This window comes from Micromys minutus, assembly GCF_963924665.1.
Source record: "Micromys minutus genome assembly, chromosome: 2".
Classification (NCBI taxonomy): Eukaryota; Metazoa; Chordata; class Mammalia; order Rodentia; family Muridae; genus Micromys; species Micromys minutus.
This window is the reverse complement of record NC_137971.1, coordinates 105,176,986-105,199,416: the sequence shown is the minus strand read 5'-3', so window position 1 is coordinate 105,199,416 and position 22,431 is coordinate 105,176,986. Positions and strand designations below refer to the sequence as shown.

Here is a 22,431-nt window from a genome sequence, read left to right as displayed (position 1 = left end):
ATGGAGTCTTTCATCACATAAAATGACTTTGTTTTTTGTTTTATTTTTCTGTTATATATTTCATTGTGACCACAATTTTTCCTTCCTCCACTTCTTCCCAGTTTTCCCTGGAACTCCCTTCTTCCCCCAGATCCATTCCTCCTGTTTCCCTCCAGAAAAGAGCAGGCCTCCCAAATATATCACTGGACATTACATCACTGGTTATAAAAAAAATAAAGGCCTTTGGGTAGTGGAAGGCTACTGGTTTGTTTGAATTAATTTTATATCCAGCCACTTTGCTGAAATTGTTTATTAGCTGTAAAAGTTCTCTGGTGGGATTTTTGGGACCACTTCAGCATACTATCATGTCATCTTCAAATAGTGATATTTTTACTTCTTCCTTTCTGATTTATATCACTTTGATTTATTTTTGCTGTCTAATTGCTCCGACCCGAACTCCCAGTACTATGTTGAATAGGTAGGGGAAGAGTGGGCAGCCTTCTCGAGTCCCTGATTTTAGTGGGATTCCTTCAAGATTCTCAATGTTAAGTTTGATGTTGGCTGTTGGTTTGCTGTATATTGCTTTTATTATGTTTAGGTATGGACCTTGGATTCCTGTTCTTTCGAAGACTTCTAATATGAAGGGGTGTTGAATTTTGTCAAATGCTTTCTCAACATCTAGTGAGAGTGTGGTTTTTTCTTTGAGTTTGTTTATATGGTGGATTACACTGATGGATTTCTTCATATTAAACCATACATGCATCCCTGGGATGAAGCCTACTTGATCATGATGAATGATTGTTTTGATGTGTTCTTGGATTCGGTTTGCAAAATATATATATATAGCCTTTGTGTGAAGACTGGGTAAGGCAACACAATAGAAAGGAAAAGGTCTCTAGAGCAATTAAAAGAATCAGAAATGTCTCCCCTACTTCTGCCATTAGGGGTCCCACAAGATCTCCAAACTATACTCTAGCACCCATGGAGTGATCACTGCTATATATATCAAGTGTTCATGCCTATGTGTGTTTCCTTCTTCTTGAGTGTGCTGTGTAACATGCTTGTGTTATGCTCCAGAAAAGACATGGAAAATGATGAGGTTCCATTCCTGTCATTAAGCAGTATTATGAATTACCTACCCATAGCAACATGGAATAGTAAAGTTGCTTTGTATTTTAATGAAACAAACAGATATGTTGAGAAAGTTTAAATTATAAGTGTTCTTTCTCTTTTTCTCTCTCCACTTCTAGTCCAATAGTGTTTGGTAATAATGTGAAACTAATACTCAAGAGTATAAAATAATCTAAGAGCACTTGTTAGCCTAATTTCCTTGTAAGGACATTATTGATATCATGTGAAAATTAACCAATCTTTATCACTTTTAAGCATTCTTTTTCAATAAGTGAAATTGCAATAAATGAGGAAAAACAGTGATGGAACCCATGGGCCCTTCTCCTTTTCTTTTGTTCTCCTTTATGTCAGTCATTGAGGAAAATCAGGGCAGAAACTCAAGAAATAACTTGCAGCATAAACCATGGAAGGATGTTGCTTGTTGCCTTGTTTGCATTGTATTTGGCTCAGGAATACCTATCCAGAATAATACCACGCAAAGGAGGCTGGGCCCTCCTTCACTAGTTAGCAGTCAAAGTAATTTCCCAGACAATACAATAGATCAGACTGATCTGTTGATCTTCGAAATTCTACACTTGAAACTCCCTTGGCTGTGCCAAGTTGACAACGAAAGCTAACCAGAACACGTCATCAGAGAAACAAATGGAGACATTTATAATAAATGATAGATTTGAGTTTGGATGGTGATTCTGAGATACAAAAGAAAATTGTGTAATATGATGGATGTGGTGACTGAAGTCACATAAACTTAAATAAAATTGAACATGTGGATATTGAACAAACTTACGAGTCCACCGTCTTCCTATTACTGGAGATTTAGAAAATATATACTATACTATGTGTTGTGGGGTTAACATATAATCAATCCAAAGAAATTCAGTCCCTGACTGAAGACAACAAGAGAAACCCATTAGGAACTGAGGGCTAGAAGCCAATCTAACTATTCTTTTATAACTTGGGTTAATTGAAAACAACAAATATACATTTACCATATATTATAAAGAACAAATTCTGTCTTCCAAAAGCAACTCCAAGACAGTTATGGGAAAATACATTCAGAGAACCACGAAATTATCCTCTAATTGCTAAGTCTGACTAATACATCTTTTATTTTATATTAAACAGCTATCCTCAAAGGGAGGGAATATATTTATTTGAAAATGCCAGAGTAGTTGCAATTTTCAATATAAAAATTAAAATAAAATAAAAACATTGAAAAGGGAAATTAGGGAGGTCACAAAGAGGATAGAACACTATTTCTGGATAGGCAGGAACAAGTAGAAAAAGATGCAACCGATGAACACTTGTGGTATACCAGTAACCATGTAATCTTGACCATTTCCTCTCATAGCAATGCCTCTGCATGACTCCAGATAGGCTCCCCAAGGAACAGACTGGCAAACTCTTGGGCTGACATACAGCTCCTTGATCACATGAAAGAAAATCATGACCCTCACATTCACAATTCAGGCATTTCACTGCAGAGTATAAGACAACTATTAAGCCAGTAGTGTTTTCTTTTTCTATCAGCTATCTAGATTATGTTTCAGCTGTCTTTGTACATTTCCTCAGTGTTCCTAAGTTGCCCAAGTTTAATATTTCACTAGCTAAAATGAGCCCTCACCATCTGAGGCAAATATAGAATAAATTGATTCTTAAATGATTATTAGACAAAGTGATGTCTTCTTTTATGCTGCATAAGCAGGATAATGTCTCTAGACATCTGGAATGCCTTCTCCAAATATGCATGATTAATATTTTCATTTTGCATGACACTTAAACTGGTGTCTAAATTGCTGTTTTCACTTTATTTCCAAGGTTTCCACCAACTGCTTGTACTTGGGTCTCTTGCAGCCTCTGTGACTATCCAGTGTTATAGATTCTCTGACTCAGGTTAGAAGCAGAAGGAAATGATGCTTATTCTGACCTTTCCTTTACATGGATCTGTGGTTAGACACAGCTGACTTTTTTCTTCCCAGCATTTACACATTTATTTTTAAAATCAGCAAAAGCCTGTCAATCTTTTAACATAAATGTTATGATTATGATAATTACCACTCACACGTTGTCTCATCATTTAAAAATATTGCGCTTCATCTTAGCCCAATGGCCAAGAAACAATTTGCTAGGGTGTTGATAAGGTTGGTTAGATTATTGAATAGATGACAGTTTTTCTCTTCGAAAGTTTCTTCCTCTCAGTAGGTGAAATAGATGGCTATATATACAAGAAGTTCTAGCACCTTTAAATTATTTATTTATTTTATTCATTATATGTACCTATATGCACAGGTCATGCAATATATAGAGAGACAGAGAATAATTTGCAAGAATTTATTCTCTCATATTATGCATATTCTAGGGATGGATTCAGGTCATTAGTCATGGCAAGAAGCATCTTTACTCTGTGAGCCACATTGTTGACCTGACCTAAACTTAATTTTTTTTTCTTGATTTCATTGCCTGTGTTCAGGTGATGCTGAGGCTCAGACTTAGAGCCTTTATGCACCCTAGACCAGTTTTCTACAACTGAGTTGTAGCCCCACCCATTTCTTTTCTTTTTACATTTTTCATTAATAGTTTATGTATTTACACTTCAAATGCTATCCCCTTTGCTAGTTCCTGCATCTTCTATCCCCCCTCACCCTACTTCTATGAGGATGCTCCCCCTCCTACCTATCCTCTCCCACCTACCCACTCACACCTCAACACCCTGGGATTTCCCTACACTGAAAAATTGAACCTTCACAGGACCGAGGGCTTCTCCTCCTATTGCTGCCAGACAATGCCGTCCTCTGCTACATATGTGACTGGAGCCATAGGTCTCCCAGTGTATAGTCTTTGGTTAGTGGCTTAGTCTCTGGGAGTTCTGGGGAGCCCCAGCCATTTTAATCTCATCTTAGTAGGGTACTAAATATACCTTTGAAACTCCAAAGTTCCTAGGATGTTAACTTACATAATTTGATAAGTATGTGATTCCTCCATAATTTAAAAAAGTTAGGTAATTTGAATGTTTTTTTTTTAGTCTGGCATATGGTAATATTTTTAAAATTTGAGATGTTTGGCAATATCAGGGGGAAATGTTGGCTATCACAAATGAGTGAACTGCTGTGGACATCTGTTAGTATGACTTAGACATGATGTAAAACATTGCAAAATATATAATATATGGAAACAATAAGAATGATCTTGCTCTAAATCTAACAGTTCAAGCCTTAGAGATCTCTGGTATTATGAAAAAATATAGCATTGGAGTCGGACTGAGTTTTAATCTCAACTTAATGTTCATTTAGGTAAGTGACTTAATTTTGCTACATTTTAGTTTTTTTCTATTCAATAAAGATATTCTTAAGGCCAGACCCAGCCCAGTTTTAACAGGCTCTGAGGCCTGCCTGCTCACAGGTCATTGAGAGCACAGAAGAGCTGCAGGAGCAGTCTCCATCCTAAGTGGAAGGGCAAGTCAACTTCTTTTACCCATTGTCCAACCCAGAAGAGGCCACCCAGACCTCTTGCCATACAAGCAGAGGTACTTCCTGGGAGTACACACTTCTGGTCCAAGGCCAGAACCGGCCCAAGAACATCAGCGCTGGGATCTGCCATTAGAACTCACAGCCTAGCCTGAGAGAAAAACTCCCAGAAACAATCTCCCTCTGGAGATAAAGGTCCCACAGACCCACAAGAGAGATAAGCCTCAGTAAGAGACAACAAGATCACCTAGCATCACCTATAACAAGATGACAAAAGGTAAGCACAAGAGTCTAAGAAACAGAAACCAAGATAATCTCACAATATCAGAACCCAGTTCTCCCACCACCACAAATAGTAGATATCCCAACTCACCAGAAAAATAAGATTTAGACTTAAAATTATACTTCACAATGATGATGAAGATCTTTGAGAAGTGCATAAATAACACACTTAAAGAAGTACAGAGAAACCAAGAGAACACACACAACCAAGTTGAAGCTCTTAAAGAGGAAACACAAAACAACACAAAAATCACTTAAAGAGTTACAGGAAAGCACAAACAACCAGGTGAAAGAACTGAAAACAGGAAGAGAAACAATGAAGAAATCACAAAAGGAGACATCCCTGAAGCTGGAAAACCTAGAAAAGACAACAGGAGTCATAGATTCTAGCATCACCAACAGAATACAAGAGATACAGGAGAGAATCTGTATACAGGGGCAGAAGATACCATAGAAAACATTGATAAAGCAGTCAGAGAAGATGCAAAACTCAAAAAGATTCTAACCCAAAACATCAAGGAAATCCAGGACACAATGGTAAGACCAAACCTAAGGATAATAGGTGTAGAAGAGGGCCAAGAATATCAACTGAGAGGTACAGTAAATATCATCAACAAAATCATAGAAGAAAACTTCCCTAACCTATAAAAAGAGATGATGACCACAAACATACAAGAAGCCTACATAATCTCAAATAGACTGGACAGAAAATAAATTCTTCCTGACACATAAAAGTCAAAACAACAAATGTTCAAAACAAAAAAAGAATACTAAAAGCAATAAGAGAAAAAGGACAGGTAGCATATAAAGGTAGACCGATCAGAATTACACCAGACTTTTCAACAGAGACTATGAAAGCTATAAGATCCTGGACTGACATCATACACACCCTAAGATAAAACAATTCCAGCACAGGTTACTATATTCAGCAATAATCTGAATCACCATGTATGAAGCAATAAAAATTCCAGGACAAAAACAAATTTACACAATGTCTGTCTACAAATCCAGCCCTACAAAAGATAATAGATGAAAAAAACCACCACAAAGAGGAAAACTTCACCCTAGGAAAATGAAGAAACTAATCTTCTTGCAACAAACCCAAAGAAGAAAAGCACACACACACACACACACACACACACACAACTCTACCTATAACAACAAAAATAGCAGGAAACAACAATCAATATTCCTTAATATCCATTAACATCAATGGACTCAATTCTCCAATGAAAAGGACATAGACTACCAGACTGGATACGTCAACAGGATCCGGCATTTTCCTGCATACAGGAAAGTCATCTCAGAAATAAAGACAGGCATTACCTCAGAGTAAAAGGTTGGGAAAATTATTTCTAAGAAAATGGTGCCAAGGAACAAGCAGAAGTAGCTATCCCAATATCAAACAAAATGAATTTTCAATCAAAAGTTATCACAAAAGACAAGAAAAGACACTTTTTACTCATAAATGAAAAAATCTATCAGGATGAACTCTCAATCCTGAACATCTATGCTCCAAATAAAAGAGCACCCACATTCATAAAAGAAACTCTACTAAATCTCAGAGCATACATTACACCACACATAATAGTAATAGGAAAACTTCAACACTCCGCTCTCATCAATGGCATATCATGGATGCAGAAACTGAGCAGAAACACAATGAAAACTAGCAGAAGTTATGGACCAAATGGACTTAACAGGCATCTATATAATATATCATCCTAAAACAAAAGAATATACCTTCTTCTTAGCATCTCATGGTACCTTCTCTAAAACTGACCATATGGTTGGTCACAAAACAGGCCTCAACAGATACAAGAAGATCGAAATACTCCCATTCATCCTATCAGATCACCATGGACTAAGACTCCCATGCTCATGAATTGGCAGGATCAACACTGTAAATATGGCCATATTGCCTAAGGCAATCTACAAATTCAATGCAATCTCCATCAAAATTTCAACTCAGTTCTTCATAGAGTTAAAAAGAGGATTTGCAAATTCATTTGGAATAACAAAAATCTCAGGATTGCAAAAACCATTCTCAACAATAAAAAACTTTTATGGTCACCATCCCTGACCTCAAGCTGTATTGCAGATCAATTTTGATTAAAATATGCATGGTATTGGTACAGAGACAGGCAAGTATATTAATGGAATAGAACCAAAGACCCAGAAATGAACACATACACCTATGGTCTTTGACAAAGAAGCTAAAAACATTCAACGGATAAAAGACAACCTCTTCAATAAATGGTGCTGATTCAACTGGCAGTCAGCATGCAGAAGATTACAAATAAATTCCTTCTTATCTCCTTATACAAAGCTCAAGTCCAAGTGGATCAAAAACCTCCACATAAAACCAGTTACACTGAAACTAATAGAACAGAAAGTGCGAAAGAGTCTAGAACATATAGGCACAGGGAAATAGAACATTGGTGTTCCTAAACAGAACACCAATGCCTTATGTTCTAAGATCAAGAAATGACATTATGAGATTGCAAAACCAAGTAAGGCCAAGGACACTGTCAAAAGGACAAAATGGCAACCAACAGATTGGGAAAAGATTTTTACCAATTCTACATCTGATAGAGGGCTAGTATCTAATATATACAAAGAATTGAAGAAGTTAGACTCTAGAGAATCAAATTATCCTACTAAAAATGGTGTACAGAGGTACACAGAGACTTCTCAAAGGAGGGATATTGAAGGGCTGAGAAGCACCTAAAGAAATGCTCAACATCCCTAGTCATCAGAGAAATGCAAATCAAAACAACCCTAAGATTCTACCTCATATCAGTCAGAACGTAAAATCAAAACCTCAGCTGACAGCAGATGCTAGGGAGATTGTGGAGAAAGAGCAAAACTCCTCCACTGTTGGTAGAGTTATAAGGTGGTACAACCACTCTAAAAATTAGCCTGGAGGTTCCTCAGAAATTTGAACTTAGTGCTACATGAGACCCAGCTATACCATTCCTGGGCATATATCCAAAAGTATCTCCAACATCTAACAAGGACACATGCTTAACAATATTCATAGCAACCTTATTTATAATAGTCAGAAGCTGGAAAGAATCTAGATATCCCTCAACAGAGGAATGGATACAGAAATTGTGGTACATATACACAATGGAGTACTACCAAGCTATTAAAAACAAGTTCATGACATTCCTAAGCAAATGGATGGAACTCGAAGCTATCATCCTGAGTGAGGTAACCCAGTCACCAAGGAACACTCATGGTATGTACTCACTTATAAGCAGATACTTCCCCCCCCCCAAAAAAAAGCTTGGAATACCCAAGAAACCATCCATGGAACTTATGAAGCTTAAAATGAAGGAAGACCAGATTGTGGATGCCTCAATCCTTTTTAGAATGGAGAACAAAATAGGAGAGGAAATACAAGTTCAAATAGAGGAGCAGGGATTGAAGAAAAGATCTACAGAGACTGCCTCACCTGAAGAACCACTCCATATACAGTCACCAAACCCAAGCACTATTGCTGGTGCCAAGAGTGTTTACTGGTAGAACCAGACATGGATGTCTCCTCAGAGGCTCTGACAGAGTAATATAGAAACAGATGAGGATGCTTGTAACTAAACAGCAGACTGAACATGGGGACCCCAATGAAAGAGCTAGAGAAAGAACTGAAAGAGCTGAAGGGTTTGCACCCTCATGGGAAGAACAACACCATCAACAGCCAAGGCACTGAGGTGGAGAGGGTGATTGGGAGAGGGAGCACCTTCATGGAAGCAAGTTGAGAGGGAGAAGAGAAGAGCTGGGGAAAGGGTATAACATTTGAAATTTAAATACTGAGAATATCCAATAAAATTGAACAAAAGGTATTCTTTACTTTTATTTGGGATTGACATATCTATGTAAATAATCTATATTAATGCTTGGACTATAAATTATATTAAAATGAATATACATTTCCTAATATGCTTGACAGTTTTCATACATAAAATTTTGCAAGAATCCACACACAAGAAAGTAGATGAAAATGGATTTTTGTCTTAATAAGATCTATGAGTCTTAATAAGATGTTGGCTGTTCCCAGGAGACAGACAAAGGAGCAGTCCTGGCCAAAAGGATGCTTACAGAAAGAGAACAAGAACAGAACCTTGAGTCACTCTGAGCTTTTGTCTTTGTTTCCCAAAGATAGATTTCGAGAAGCATGCCAAAGCATTAGAGATGTTGAGTCCACTAACTTTCTAAGCTCAATAAGTACTTAGAAAATTGAATGTTTGCTTAATTGATTTAATAGAATCACAAAGGCTTACTCTTACCAAGACTGTTATAGTGATTAAGAGCTTCCAAACGACACTGAAAGATGTAGGAAACCAAATGAAAGCACAGAGAGCAGATAAGGACATCTCTTTTCACTGGAATCAACAGCTGGGCTAACAGACCTCACCCATGGTGCAACGTGGCAAACCAGGTATGGCTGCTTTGCTATTTACATTCTATGTTAAGCAGTGATAGACAGGAGCCAAGGAGACCCAGGATAACATGGCCTTGTGAGCATACATGCTGTTTTGTTCACATTTGCTGCATCAAAGGTGGTACCAGAAACAGTAAATGGGACATAGTAAGTATTTGATAAATAATGACTAAATTTTAGTAACATTTGACTCTGAGTTCTAGAATGAGAAGCTCAGGGAAAAGAAAAGGAGAGTCTTCCTCAAGGTCACATTTTCTACATAGTCTGTGAGTCACTGGACTTATGGCTAATATAGAAATAGTCTTTCTCCAATATGTGAGATTATGGCCCTTTCATAAAACAATAACTGCCCAGTGAAGTTGGCCCCATCTGTTACATTAGGGAGCACCCAAGAGGAATGGACAGAAATTACAAGCCAGGTGATGCAGAACTATATTCAAAGGAAGAAAGTGACTAATTAGGCATTAAAGTACTTTCCCCTTTAAGAGTGAGTCATTTATTCTTATTAAATGCATGCTCTTGTCTATACACTAAGTTGAACACTTTTTATACATTTTCACATTTCCTGCTCACAATTCCTAATTACACAGATTCTAAAGTTACCCAGTTCTATATATGAGGAATTATAAAGAATTTCACTGCTTTTGGTTAATACCCACAGAATTAATAGTAACCTGGCCATTTTTGCATTACTTGTATGAATCTTCAAGACAATTTTTTTTTGTTTTGTTTTTGGAGACAGCTTTTTCAGTGTCTTAGAGCTCACTGATTCTGTTAGCTTTGCTAAGCCAGCAAACCCTGGCAATGGCCTGTTTGCATTTACCAGAACTGGAATTATGAAGATGGACTAACAAGATTGGCATTTCTGGGATCCTCCATAGATCTTTATGCATGAATGGGTAGAATTTTATTTAATAAGCAAGCTCCACAGACCAATGTGCTATTTTTATTGCCCACGGCTCTTCTCTCTTTTTTTTTTTTCTGGCTGCATATGCTGACATTCCTACCAGCAGTGTATAAGCTTCACCACCCCCAAACTGAGCCCTGATTCTTTGTAACTAAACAACACTGCTGTTATTTCCTTCATGGACTAGATTGCCAAAGTTACACATTTATCAATCAGTTTCCAGTAAAATTCTATTTAGGGATGACTGTCTGAAGATTATGTTCTCCATTTGTTCCACAGATACAATGTGAGTCTCTCTCTGGATTACAAATGGCCAACAAGAAAATGCCTTGATTTCCTGGCTATGGCCTTTTTGTTGTTTGCTGATTTGCTGGTGTTAATTAAATTAAATGCTATCCTCTCTGTGAGGCCCTAGAGAAATAAACTCTGATTTTAATACCAGGGATAATGATGCTTCCCTAATGCTTCTGTTTGCCTTTTGCTTTCCCACATCAAATCATGTAAATATTCACATTTTCTTCTTTGTTTTGGCTGCCAAGTGTGTATGGCCATTATTTTGCAAATTCATAGGCTCTAGCTGTGCAGAAAATCTTTCCTCTGACTGAGACATCAGCTTCTCAAGCAGTCTTTAATATTAAAAAAGATGCTTGAGACTCACAAATCACTGTTGATTTAACATCCTCTTAGCAAGAAGTTCTCCTTCTCACATCTTGTTTGTGGGGAGAGTCAGGATACTAGTGAGTGATCCCAAGGATTGTTAGGGCCTGAAAGCAGCTACAGTGTCTCAAACAGTGTTGTAGGAAGTGGATTACATGGACCCAGAAGAAGCACTTTCCAGATCAACAAGTTTGTAGCTTAGTGGGAAAGCACTCAGTTTGACAAAAATAGATAATGTTGAGTTTATGAAGAACTAAAAGGGAGGAATCAAAGACGGTGTTATCAATGTACCGACAACTGGATTTTGAAGCCTAGGACTACAGTACATAGAGAAGCCTTTGAGACCAATAATTCAACACACGCTGTCTTTACTTAGGTTAGCATTTTGCATCTTCATCATGACTCTAAGTTTGCAAATCTTTTGCTAAGATTTTTCAGCAGAGTACCTTGGTGCATTAGAGCTAAGAAATGCCACAGCAGAGATTGCAGCATGCCACAGGTCTCTTTCAATGAGAGATCAGTGGGTGGCAGGGGGATAAGAGACGATAGACAGACAGACACAGACACACACACACACACACACACACACACACACACACAGACACACATACACATATGGAAAGAGGGAGAGAGAGGGCAGCCTGTGATGGCAGGGACCTTTTAAAGGTTGAGGACTTCTGATGTCAGAGCCTAGCTGCTGGCACTAAGCCACTGACGACAGTCTGGGACACCACCTGCTTTATGACAACTTTCCATGAACTGTTTTGGAGAGGTAATGGTATGAAGGATTGAGGATCTAGAATCACAGGTGGCTGTCCTAGGATGAAGGCTTGGAGGCTAATACTTCAATCATGGTATATTTGACTTCACAGGTACACTGGCCCTCAAACATTATGATTTCAGACCTAGTGAAGTCTTGAGAGTAGTTTGAGTAGTTTGGGGAAGAGGGAAATAAATTCTTCCCAGAATATCTGGTTGAGGATTTGCATTCTTTGTGCCAGCAAAGGAGTGGCAGCCTGTGTTGCTCAACAGGCCTTCTTGGCATACTATTCCCAGGAAAGAGACTCTCCTAACTTGGGATAAGTGTTTCTCGTGAGCTAAGAATCTCCAAGGCTGCAGTAAGATAGTAGATGGGCTCCATTAATGTTTGGTGAGAGATGGGATTGGGTCAGTCACGTTCAGCTTTCACACTTACAGCCTAGCCCATACGAGACATTAATATTCCTTGAAAATTTACTTAATTTATTGAAGGTCATTTATTAATGTTAGGCTATTAGATTTGGTGACCATGAAGAACATTGTTTTCCATCAAATACAGGAGCCCTGCTAGAGGCCAGGTATTCTATACATCTCCTCTTTCTTGGGAAATTCTTTTATGGATATGTTTGTTTTCTAATTCCATGCCTAACAATCCTGAACCTTTCCACATCCATCAATGTTGAAAATAGTCGCTATGCTGTACTAGGAAAAGAACTAAATGTCCCGGAGTGTTTGCTTGCTCAGTTTCTATTGTTGGACACCCATCTGCAAATATAAATTTGCCTGGTAGATTTCCTTTCACTTTATTCGTGTATCACTGTGAAACACAGTGAACAATGACCATTCTTTTCTGAGTGTCTTAGTGGTTTCTATGTTCTGCATATGCTGAGGAAGAGTTCTCTGTGCTTATTAAATGCTTGGAAAAAAAACAAGATTAGAAAGAAAGAGAAGTGGGGGAGAGGAAGAGAGCAAGAGAGAGAGAGAGAGAGAGAGAGAGACAGAGAGACAGAGAGACAGAGAGACAGAGAGACAGAGAGACAGAGAGAGAATTTGGAAAGTCCATCAGTGAGAGTCATTGTGACCTGCTGCAACTCTAAGGTCTGACGGAAAGCTTCCTGTAGCACTGCATCTCTTACAAAAGTAGCAACTAGTGTTCTTGTGCAGCCCTCTGGACGTTTTCCTACATCACCTACCAGTATCTCAAATGCCGATCAGTAGCTTTCTTTCTTGCCCTTATACTCATAACTCCTAACCTGGCATCTCAAAGGGGACTGGTTGATTCAAACATTGAATTAATTGGTTAATTAATCATTTTACTTTACTCATAACATAACCAGGCGATTCACAAGCTTATGCAACCTGTCTTAATATAAAAAGAACTAACATCCCTAGTTGGTAAAAGTATCAAGGTAAATTCTTCCATAAAACCTAACCCCCTCCACTCATGCACACATGCTAAAAAGAAAGAAAACACTCATTAAGTATCCAAGAAGGTTTGTGAGCCTTGCAGAGCACCCCCAAACAAAACAGCCTAGACCTTCATCATCATTTGACCATGGGGACTGTTTTGTGTTATCTCATCGCAGCAATTCATTCTCCAGGATTTCTGGCAGGGCTCCTGGGACTCACTGCATTTGAATTGCTCAGGTTGATGCCATTCTGTCTTGTGCATCTTTTGCTTTCCTTTAGTCTCCGTAGCAAGATGCACCATTTTCATTTTGAATGCTTTATGCTCCCTTGGCCTCTATTTCCTTTTTGTATATCGCATCCTCATTTTCAAGTTTCTTTTAAAATAATCAAAGCACTGGTTCACCCACTATATCATTTACTCTGTCTTAGTACCTGTTCTTATTAAAGATGTTGCTGCAGACTTTGCCCTCAGGAAGTCATTATATAACTGATGGGTTTTATCTTCTTGGTTACTAATCATTTGGAAAACTACTCAACAACTTTTTGAATCTTATCAGGCTGATTTTGACTTCCAGAGGATTTCAGTGGGAGTCATATATTCTGTACTTATTTTTTTTAAGAGTCTTTATTTTGTTCCTTTATGAATATAGCTGTTTACAATTATCTGATGCTGATAATTTACAAATAATCAGGTCTTGGTTAATATTCACTGAAAATTAACAACTGTGTAGATTCAGAAGATTTACCTTTTTTTTTCTGTCAAAGAAACCCTGTGAGAGTTGGCTTTCTTCTCCCATGTGGATCAGAGGAAACCAATGCAGGCTGTCAGGCTTCCCCAGAAAGTGTCTTCACCTAGTGATCAATTTCACCAACAAATCTTGTTGCTAACCTTGATCTTTCATCTACATATTTTCTATTTTGTGACACAGGAAAAGTGAAGGATGTTACAAGTTTTTCATTAAAAAATTTCTCATCCCTGCTTTATTTTTGTTGTTCTGAGAACATGGCTAACATAAGGAGGTCTGCAGAAAACCCAGAGCAATCACCTGTTTCTGCAATTTTGTGCCAATTGTTTTGTCTGGAAAACCTGATCTTAGTTCAGACCTGAAAAACACTGTACATACTTGTATTTAGATCACAATGTCTCTGTGAAGTTAACAGTAAGTGTCCTTAGTCCCCTCCTCTTGTTCTTCCAGCAGTTTTTTTGACATCTTTTCTTTAGTGAACTTTTCTTATTAGAATGACTAGAAAGAACTGTCTCCCTTAATTTGTCATAGGCAATAAAATTTTCTGTCAGTCTGACAATCTAGAATTATCTGAAAGGAGACAATCTCAATCCAGAAAATGCCTTCCTAAGATCTGGCTGAAAGCCATTTTCTTAGTTAATGACTGATGAGGGAGAGCCAGCCAGTTTTGGGTGGAACTATCCCTGAGTTGGTGTTCCAGAGTTCTATAAGAAAGCAGGATAAGCAAGCTATAGTGAGCAAGCAAGTAAAGAACACTCTTCCATGGCCTCTGCATCAGCTCTTGCCTCCAGGTTTCTGCCTTGAGTTCCTGTCCTTACTTCTCTCAAAGATGAACCATCATATGTAATTATAAGTCTAGTAAACCCTTTCCCCTCCGAGTGTTAAATAGCAGCAATAATAATAATTCTAACTAAGACACCATCAGATGACAAAGAGCATGTCATTCTTAGTAGGTGCTCTGTAAAACCAAATGCTTGAGACAGTCCCATGTAATAGGTGTAGCCATTTGCTTTTCTAAAATCCTTGGTATAATTGCTTCACTGAGATGTTTTAAGGTCAAGAAGTTATTTATTTTCCCATCTTATACATGCAGCCTGAGGCTCATAGAAGGGAGAAATATTCACTGAAATGTGTTTAACTCAGAGAGCTGGGCTCATTCAAGCCTTGTTCTTTTGTGTGTTTTGTTGTTGTTGTGATTTTTTTGGTTCTTTTTGGTTTTGTTTTGCCTTCAAATTAAGATGAAGATGGAAAGCTTTCCAGTTAAGATAGGAACTCTTGCTTTACAGATAGAATTGCTCCCTTCATAATGTCCAAGATCTTGGAGCTCTCACTGTATGTTCTTACATGCATTAATCATCAGAATGATCATGTAATCTGAGAAGCATTATCTCATTCATTATCATTAATGAAGGCAAGATAAAGGTAACTTTAATGCTGGCCAAGTCCACAAAGAATGTAAAATAGAATATAAAATTTGCAAATCATTAATCAGCTTTAAAGTGGGTGTCTTTTTTCTGTCATATGGCCTTTTCTTGCTATATGAACAACTCTAACATAAATTTCAGTGACTTTCTTTGTTCATTTATTGGCTTACATAATTTCTCCCCTTTGTCAGCAGCCCTGCTGTGGGTAAAAAATATTTCCTTTCTTCCAACAGTGCCCCTCATTGAGAACTAAAGTGACTATTTACCCATAAAAACCCTTTGTGTATCTTAGGATTTTAGCAGAATTCATTTCTAATTTTTGCCTTGGTCACATGCCTGGTCTCCTGATATTAGCTGGTTTTAGCTGTACTTTTCTTGTCTAGTATTAGTGAGACCCCTCATGGTTTTCATAAATGTATTTTTATCACTGGAAAAATATCCTCTGATGACTTTCATATTGGTCTGATACTTTTGAAAGTGTAAGAAGCAAATATATTTAGGTATATAATATATGTATGAGAAGGAGAAACAAAGCATAGCTTCTATACATACACTGCATAAAAATAGGCAGCAATAGGTAGTATATAAAATTCGTGTTAACCTAGAGGTTAGAAAAGATTCACCACTTTTAGGGGGACAACCATAGCCCAGCAAGTAGAAAGATATTACAACTTGAAAGATTTCATGCTGATTTTCAAAGGTGGCCTCAATTTCTTTTAGGTCACTGGAGATTTTCAACTATTAAAAAGCCAGCTTTGAGAGAAACTGCTACCACCAACATAATCACTAATGTAGCTCTGGTGGTATGCTGTCAGGAGGTGCTGGAAATAGAGGAAATTACCAGAGCCAGATAGCATTCTGTTTTTGATATTTTAAGAAGGAAAATATGTAACTGGGTAAAGTTCAGCCACAAATCAGTGGAAAGACAAGAAAGATTAAGACATAAATAATATTTGAAATGCATGAGAGATACCTAAACAATCTTTAATCAGAAGGACTTGGGGTTGGATTCCCATCATATTAGATTGCCTGTTTACAGTTCTGGGTCTGTGAGTCACATATACATGGAAATGTATGGAACCAAACAGCAATGATTTGGAAAGGTTTCAGGCCATTAGTTATTTATCCCACTTGTTTATAATTCTCTCCTCACTGTTGGGAAGAAGGGTGGTAAAAGTAGATAGGCCTTTAAGAAACTTCTTGTCTTTATCTCTTCATTTCTCAGTTTCCTCTCTATTCAGACAAGATAACGTCCACCGATCTTTTAATTTCTCTCTCATCATCCTTGTCATATGCATCCCATTGTTAGGTACATTAGGATTTTTCACTTCAGCCACTATGCTTTTATTCTACAGGTTGTCCACTGGGACTTGGGTCTTGTGGTGAAATACTATAATCCCAGTAGGTAGAGTAACAGAGGATTACAATTTCAAGGCAAATCTGGACTATAAATAGAGTAAATTCAAAGCTAGCCTGAACAACCTAGAGAGAACTTGCTCAAAACTAAACATATGAAAGGAAGATTGAAGCTATATATAGGCGGAAGAATGTTGCCTGATATATAGCAACACAAGGTTCCATCGTCAGTACTAGAAATCAGAGAAAAAAGATTTCAAAAGGAAGATGTCTACTGAGCTTTCTCTCATGTCTTCCAATTCTTTGCTAAGACTTTACTTGTTTCTGTAGCTGTATGTTGGGACAGTTTTATTCTTGTTCATGATTGCAGACAGTTACAAACCATAACATCTGAGTTCACCTTTAAAAATAACGTATATAAAGCAGTGCTGAACACAGCACAAAAGTTCAGGAAGGGCAGGAGCGACCTTTAATAATTAAAATGTAAATGTGAATAAAGGATGGAATAAAAGTCCCTACTTACTTCTACATAAGATGTCATGTGATAATATCTTACAATGTCTTTTGGGTCAATGCATGTATGCATATATGTGTATACAGATCTGCACATACGATGCGTTCTCTTCCCCACACATACACATAGATAATCATTGCAGTTTAGTTGGAGGCAACACTAATGTGCCACTCCATACAGTTGCTTGAATCGTGTGTGGGGACTCGCTTTCTTCTCAAAATAGGGGAGAGAGCAGGAGCTAAAGGGTGGTCTGGTTGTCTGAGATTCCTTTGTCTAACTGTACACGTTGAGTAGTTCTCTTCCCTAGTAGTTCTGTGATGGGCTGACTCACGATGTTTTCATGAGGAGATGCGGTAAAGGATCACACACTCATGGTCAAACTCGTATTATTGGGCAAATTCCTGGAAATACTGTCCATCTCTCCTGAGCCTGAAGAGCCGTTCATGTGATGGGACTCCATTTCTCCTAATCCACCCATGGGGCCATCTGATCCAGGGCCCATTGGAAAATTAGGTGTGTTAGGCCCAGGAGGTACTGCATTCATTAAAGAATACGTCTTGTCTCCAGAATTGGTTGAATCTGCTGGACGAGGCATGATGGGTGTTCCCGGTGGTCCCCCACCTCCTGGAGGACCTACATAATTCCCAGGGGACGCCGAGGAGTAAGGTATTGTTGGGTTTGACCAAGGTCTACCACCACCTGGACCCATGTTTATTCCAGGCATTCCAGGACTACCTAAAGCATTCAGTGGGGGTCTCATTGCACCTCTATAGTTCTGTGGTCACAAGAGCACCATTCCTCTTGGAGGAGTCATTTGTCTACCCATATTTGGATGTCCATGTTGTTATGTTGGGTCCGTTCCACGGTGGAGTAATGACTGACTTCCTGGGACACCTCCAAGTGCCTTGGGCCTTCAGGGTACCAAAGTGACATAAAAGACTGAAAGAACCCTGGTGGCACGGGACATACTGGCATGCCATCTCCTGAGGGCATGTTTGCTAGCACGGGGCTGGGAGCTGCTGCAACACTAGAATCATGAAAGGCTTTTGCTTCACTTGGGTGTTCACAGGTTTCCTGTCTCTCTGGAGCTGCACAGTAGAGACCCTCAAACACACACCACCAAGAATGTAAGAATCCTGGCTGCTCCCCCAATGTGATATCCCCCCTCCCCCACTTATCTCTGATAAAAATATCTGAGCCGATTTCTGAGCTCCTACATGGAGCAGATATTCATACACATAGAGTGCTAACTTCTCCTGGCCTGGCTATCAGACAGAATGGTACTGCTGTTACTCTTGCCTATGCAGTACATAATTGTGCCGAGAGCAGCTCCCACTGTCACACACCTGTCAACCCATCACAGCCTCCCTGGGAACAGCCCCGTCCCCATGGCGACCCAGGCAGCCACTCCCACCATTGGCCAGGGACACCTTTTCTAATAGCTACTATAAAGGCTTTCTCCAATAATCCTTGCCTCTGTGTCTTGGTATCTGTTGATCATCTTTTGCAGTGTGACCATATCACTGAGATGCCCCTCTTCTTCATACATTGACACCCTTTAGATTGTATCACCATGAGAGCAGATGAATTTTATGTTGGTTAAATTCAGGTTGCAGGTCTAATGCCCAGTGGTAATGCTTATTGTGCCAATATTAATTGCAATCTCAAAGCCTTTGCTCTTTCTTTCTCATGCTCTCCAGTCAGCAACATCAAGGGTGATGTATCTGTGGCTTCACATGTCCGTCTACACATGCTGATCACTGTTAGCTCTACCCATAGACAGTCAAAGAGGTCACAGGTTCCTGAGTCCACTTTCATGAGCTACTGTCATTGATCTTTTGGGTAATTTCTATTTCTCTGACCTTTTCCTACTTGGAACGTTCAGACCCAAAAGCTGGGTTTTTAGTTTTCTTCTCTCCCTGCAAGGTTTGGACTAGAGTAAGGAAATAATAGCGATTTCTCAAATGTGAAATTTAGGAATACACCAGCATATTCAATAACCCAGATGAGTTGTGATATGTGAAAATCAACTCAAATATATATAAAGATTCTTTTTTAAACCCACACCATTACAATAAAAAGAAAGAAAGGAATCTAGCTGTATGGTTTACTACACTGCTTCCCTCCCCTCACCTTAGGTCATGTTCTGTTCTAAAATCACCTCCACAACTTTACCTATATGTTAGACCAAGCAAAAGGAGACAGATTGAGATCTACAGGATGGGTTATAAATATAGTTGACTTGATGATTTGAATCGTGAGCTTTTTCTTCAACATGTATCTTACTGCTAGTTTTTCAACGTACTGAATGTCTGTTGGGTGCAACAGGTACAGGTTTCATAGCTATTTAAGTGGAAGAAATGGGGTGCTGTGCTTCCTTGGTCTTGGCTGTGTAAGTGGGGATATGAAGGTCCTTTGATGTGGCAAATACTTTCTAGCCTCACATATGCTTCAACTCTAGAGGTTGGGTGCCTGAAACTCACAAAGCTTTTACTGAGTCAGTGACTTTAGGGTCATGTGATTTCAAAGAATAAAATTTATGGACTACAAATAATGAAGTTTAGAAAGTGTTTTTAGTTTTTTAAAATACGATTAGTGTTAGAAACAAAAAGAAAGAAATAAAGGAAGGAAGGCAGCAGGGTAGAAAGAAGGCAGGTAGGCAGGCAGGAAGGAAGGAAGGAAGGAGGAAGGAAGGAAGGAAGGAAGGAAGGAAGGAAGGAAGAAAAAATAAATATAAGAGTTCTGATATGGCAGGAGAGACATTCAAGAAACAAAAGAAGTTGCTTTTTAAGTACTTAGGGAACTGTTTCTTCTAAGCATCTTTGTTAAGTAACATGTATAATTTGCAATATACTGGACATAATCATTTATGTGTCCTTCAGATATACTTGTGCCATGAACTTTATGACATGACAATCAGGAAATCACTTTAAAATGATAATCAGGAAATCATTTGGTAGAGTGAGGGAAAGACAGGCCTCTCGTCCATAGCTCCTTTCAGGCCTTTCAGAGCCTTGTTGTCAATAATTCTCTCAAGGCCTGCATCAGTGCCAGGTAAAAACACTACATTGGGGAACAACGATTTTCACATTATATTCCTTTCTAGACATACTCAATTGGCCTCCATAAGGTTTATCTATGACAAACTTATTGAGAAAACTGTACACCACATAACTGGTTAGTAAAACGGTTTGCAGTGTAACGCAGGCCATTTTTCAAACTTCATTTTAATAGTTCATGTGCATATGCTAAAGACCTCTGTATCCCTTCTTATATATATAAACAAACCAACAAAAAACCCTAACAAATTATGTATCTTTTAGTTACACAAACTGTCATTCTTATTTTCATATGTTGGACTAATTTCAGCATAGCTCGTTATTTTTAAACATAGTACTGTGCTACCTTCTCATCTTTTAAATTGTGCTTAATATCTCTTGATGTAGGTTTTGTTTAAGACCAATTATTATAATAACTAAATTCTGAATAAATAATAAACTCCATCCTGCAGAATAGGAATTTTTACCTCTAACTTGACATAATTCTTGCCAACATGGACCTCTAACTTGGCAAAGTCAACAATGCTACAGAGATGTTGACATCTCTATCTATCTATCCATCTATCTATCTATCTATCTATCTATCTATCTATCTATCTATCTATCTATTATCTATTTATCTATCTATCTATCTATCTATCCATCTATCTATCATCTATCTATCTATCTATCTATCTATCTATCCATCTATCTATCATCTATCTATCTGTCTGCCTATCTATCTATCTATCTATCTATCTATCTATCTATCTATCTATCTCATTTGCTTGTTTTCACTTTGATACAAGGTCTTGAAAGGAGCCTAGGCTAACCTCCAACTCTTGAGCTCACTTACTTTTTTGCCCTTTATGTAACAGAATCCCATTGTATGGCATCATGACAGACAAATGTTCTTAAATTGCTGTAAAAAAATATACTCTTTTCCTTCCTTCATTATACAAGAAAAAGTGCATACGTCATTATTATGGTTAGTGTGTATGCTTGTGAGTGTGTGTGTATGTGTGTGTGTGTGTGTGTAGGCACATTTATGAGAAGAAGGGACAGAAGGAAGAAAACAGGGAAAGCTTAAATAAAGATACAATAGTTTATCTTGATAGAATTTTTTCATGTTCCTATCTAAACTGGTGAAAGAAAAATTATTATAATTGATAACTTTTGGCTTCTTGCCACGACTTCCTTTTTTCCAAGTTTGTTTTGGAGAAATTATAAGAGTGAGACTCTTCATTAAGTGTTTCATATGCGTTAACATTGACCATATTACTTTTCTTATATATGAACAGTAAATCATGCATGTTTATGAAGATCTTTGTTTTAAGTAAAGTAGATCTTGCTTAATGCCACTACACCCTTATTTATCTTCAGACCTTTTAAAAGAAGACTGAGAACCATGTTCTAATGCACTGTTTGGAGAACTTTGTGTAGAACACCTACTGCTAGGTGGGGCTGGAGAGATGGCTCAGTGGCTAATAGCATTGGCTGCTCTTCCACAGGTCCTGAGTTCGATTCCCAGCAACCACATGGTGGCTCACAACCATCTGTAATGGGATCTGATGCCCTCTTCTGGTGTGTCTGAAGACAGCTACAGTGTGCTCACATAAAATAAATAAATACATTTAAAAACAAACAAACAAACAAACAAAAAAACACCTACTGCTTGCTCCCAGGTCCACAGCTATTTTGCTTATTGAATATGATTGGTTTGGGGCAGGCAGTTATAACAATTTAGAATGTATATAAATATTGATTAACATTTTAATATGAGTGAAGACTAAGGACTGTGTGTAAAAATCATCTGTAATGCAGTGCTTCACAACCTTCCTCTTTAATATAGTTTCTTGTGTTGTGGTAACCCCCCAACCCAAAAATTATTTTATTGCTACTTCATAATTGAAATTTTGCTATTTCTATAAACCATAATGTAAATATCTGATATGTCGAATGTCTGATATGTGACCCTATGAAAGTTGTGCCAAAAAAGGTCGTCTTAGTCAAGGTTTCTATTCTGGAACAAATCATCATGACTGAGAAACAAATTGGGGAGGAAAGGATTTAGTAAACTTAAACTTCTACATTGCGGTTTATAACCAAAGGAAGTCAGGACTGGAACTCAAGCAGGTCAGGAAGCAGAAGCAGATGCAGAAGCCATGAAGGGATGCTGCTATTGGCTTACTTCCCCTGACTTGCTTAGCTTGCTTTCTTATAGAACCCAGGTCTATCAACCCAGGGATGGCACCACCCATAATGGACTGGGCCCTCCCCACTTAATCACTAGTTGAGAAAATGCCTTACAGCTGGA

The 22,431-nt window shown here is 38.1% G+C and overlaps 1 pseudogene across 1 annotated transcript; it reads right to left on the bottom strand.

Annotated features, from left to right (window-relative positions):
• Positions 1–17,437: 17,437 nt before the first annotated feature.
• Positions 17,438–18,388, bottom strand: LOC308417796 (single-stranded DNA-binding protein 2-like; annotated as a pseudogene). The gene is made up of 2 exons: positions 17,971–18,388; positions 17,438–17,851 (listed from the first exon to the last, which is right to left on the bottom strand). The product of its transcript is annotated as a single-stranded DNA-binding protein 2-like (transcript).
• Between the last annotated feature and the right edge of the window lie 4,043 nt (positions 18,389–22,431).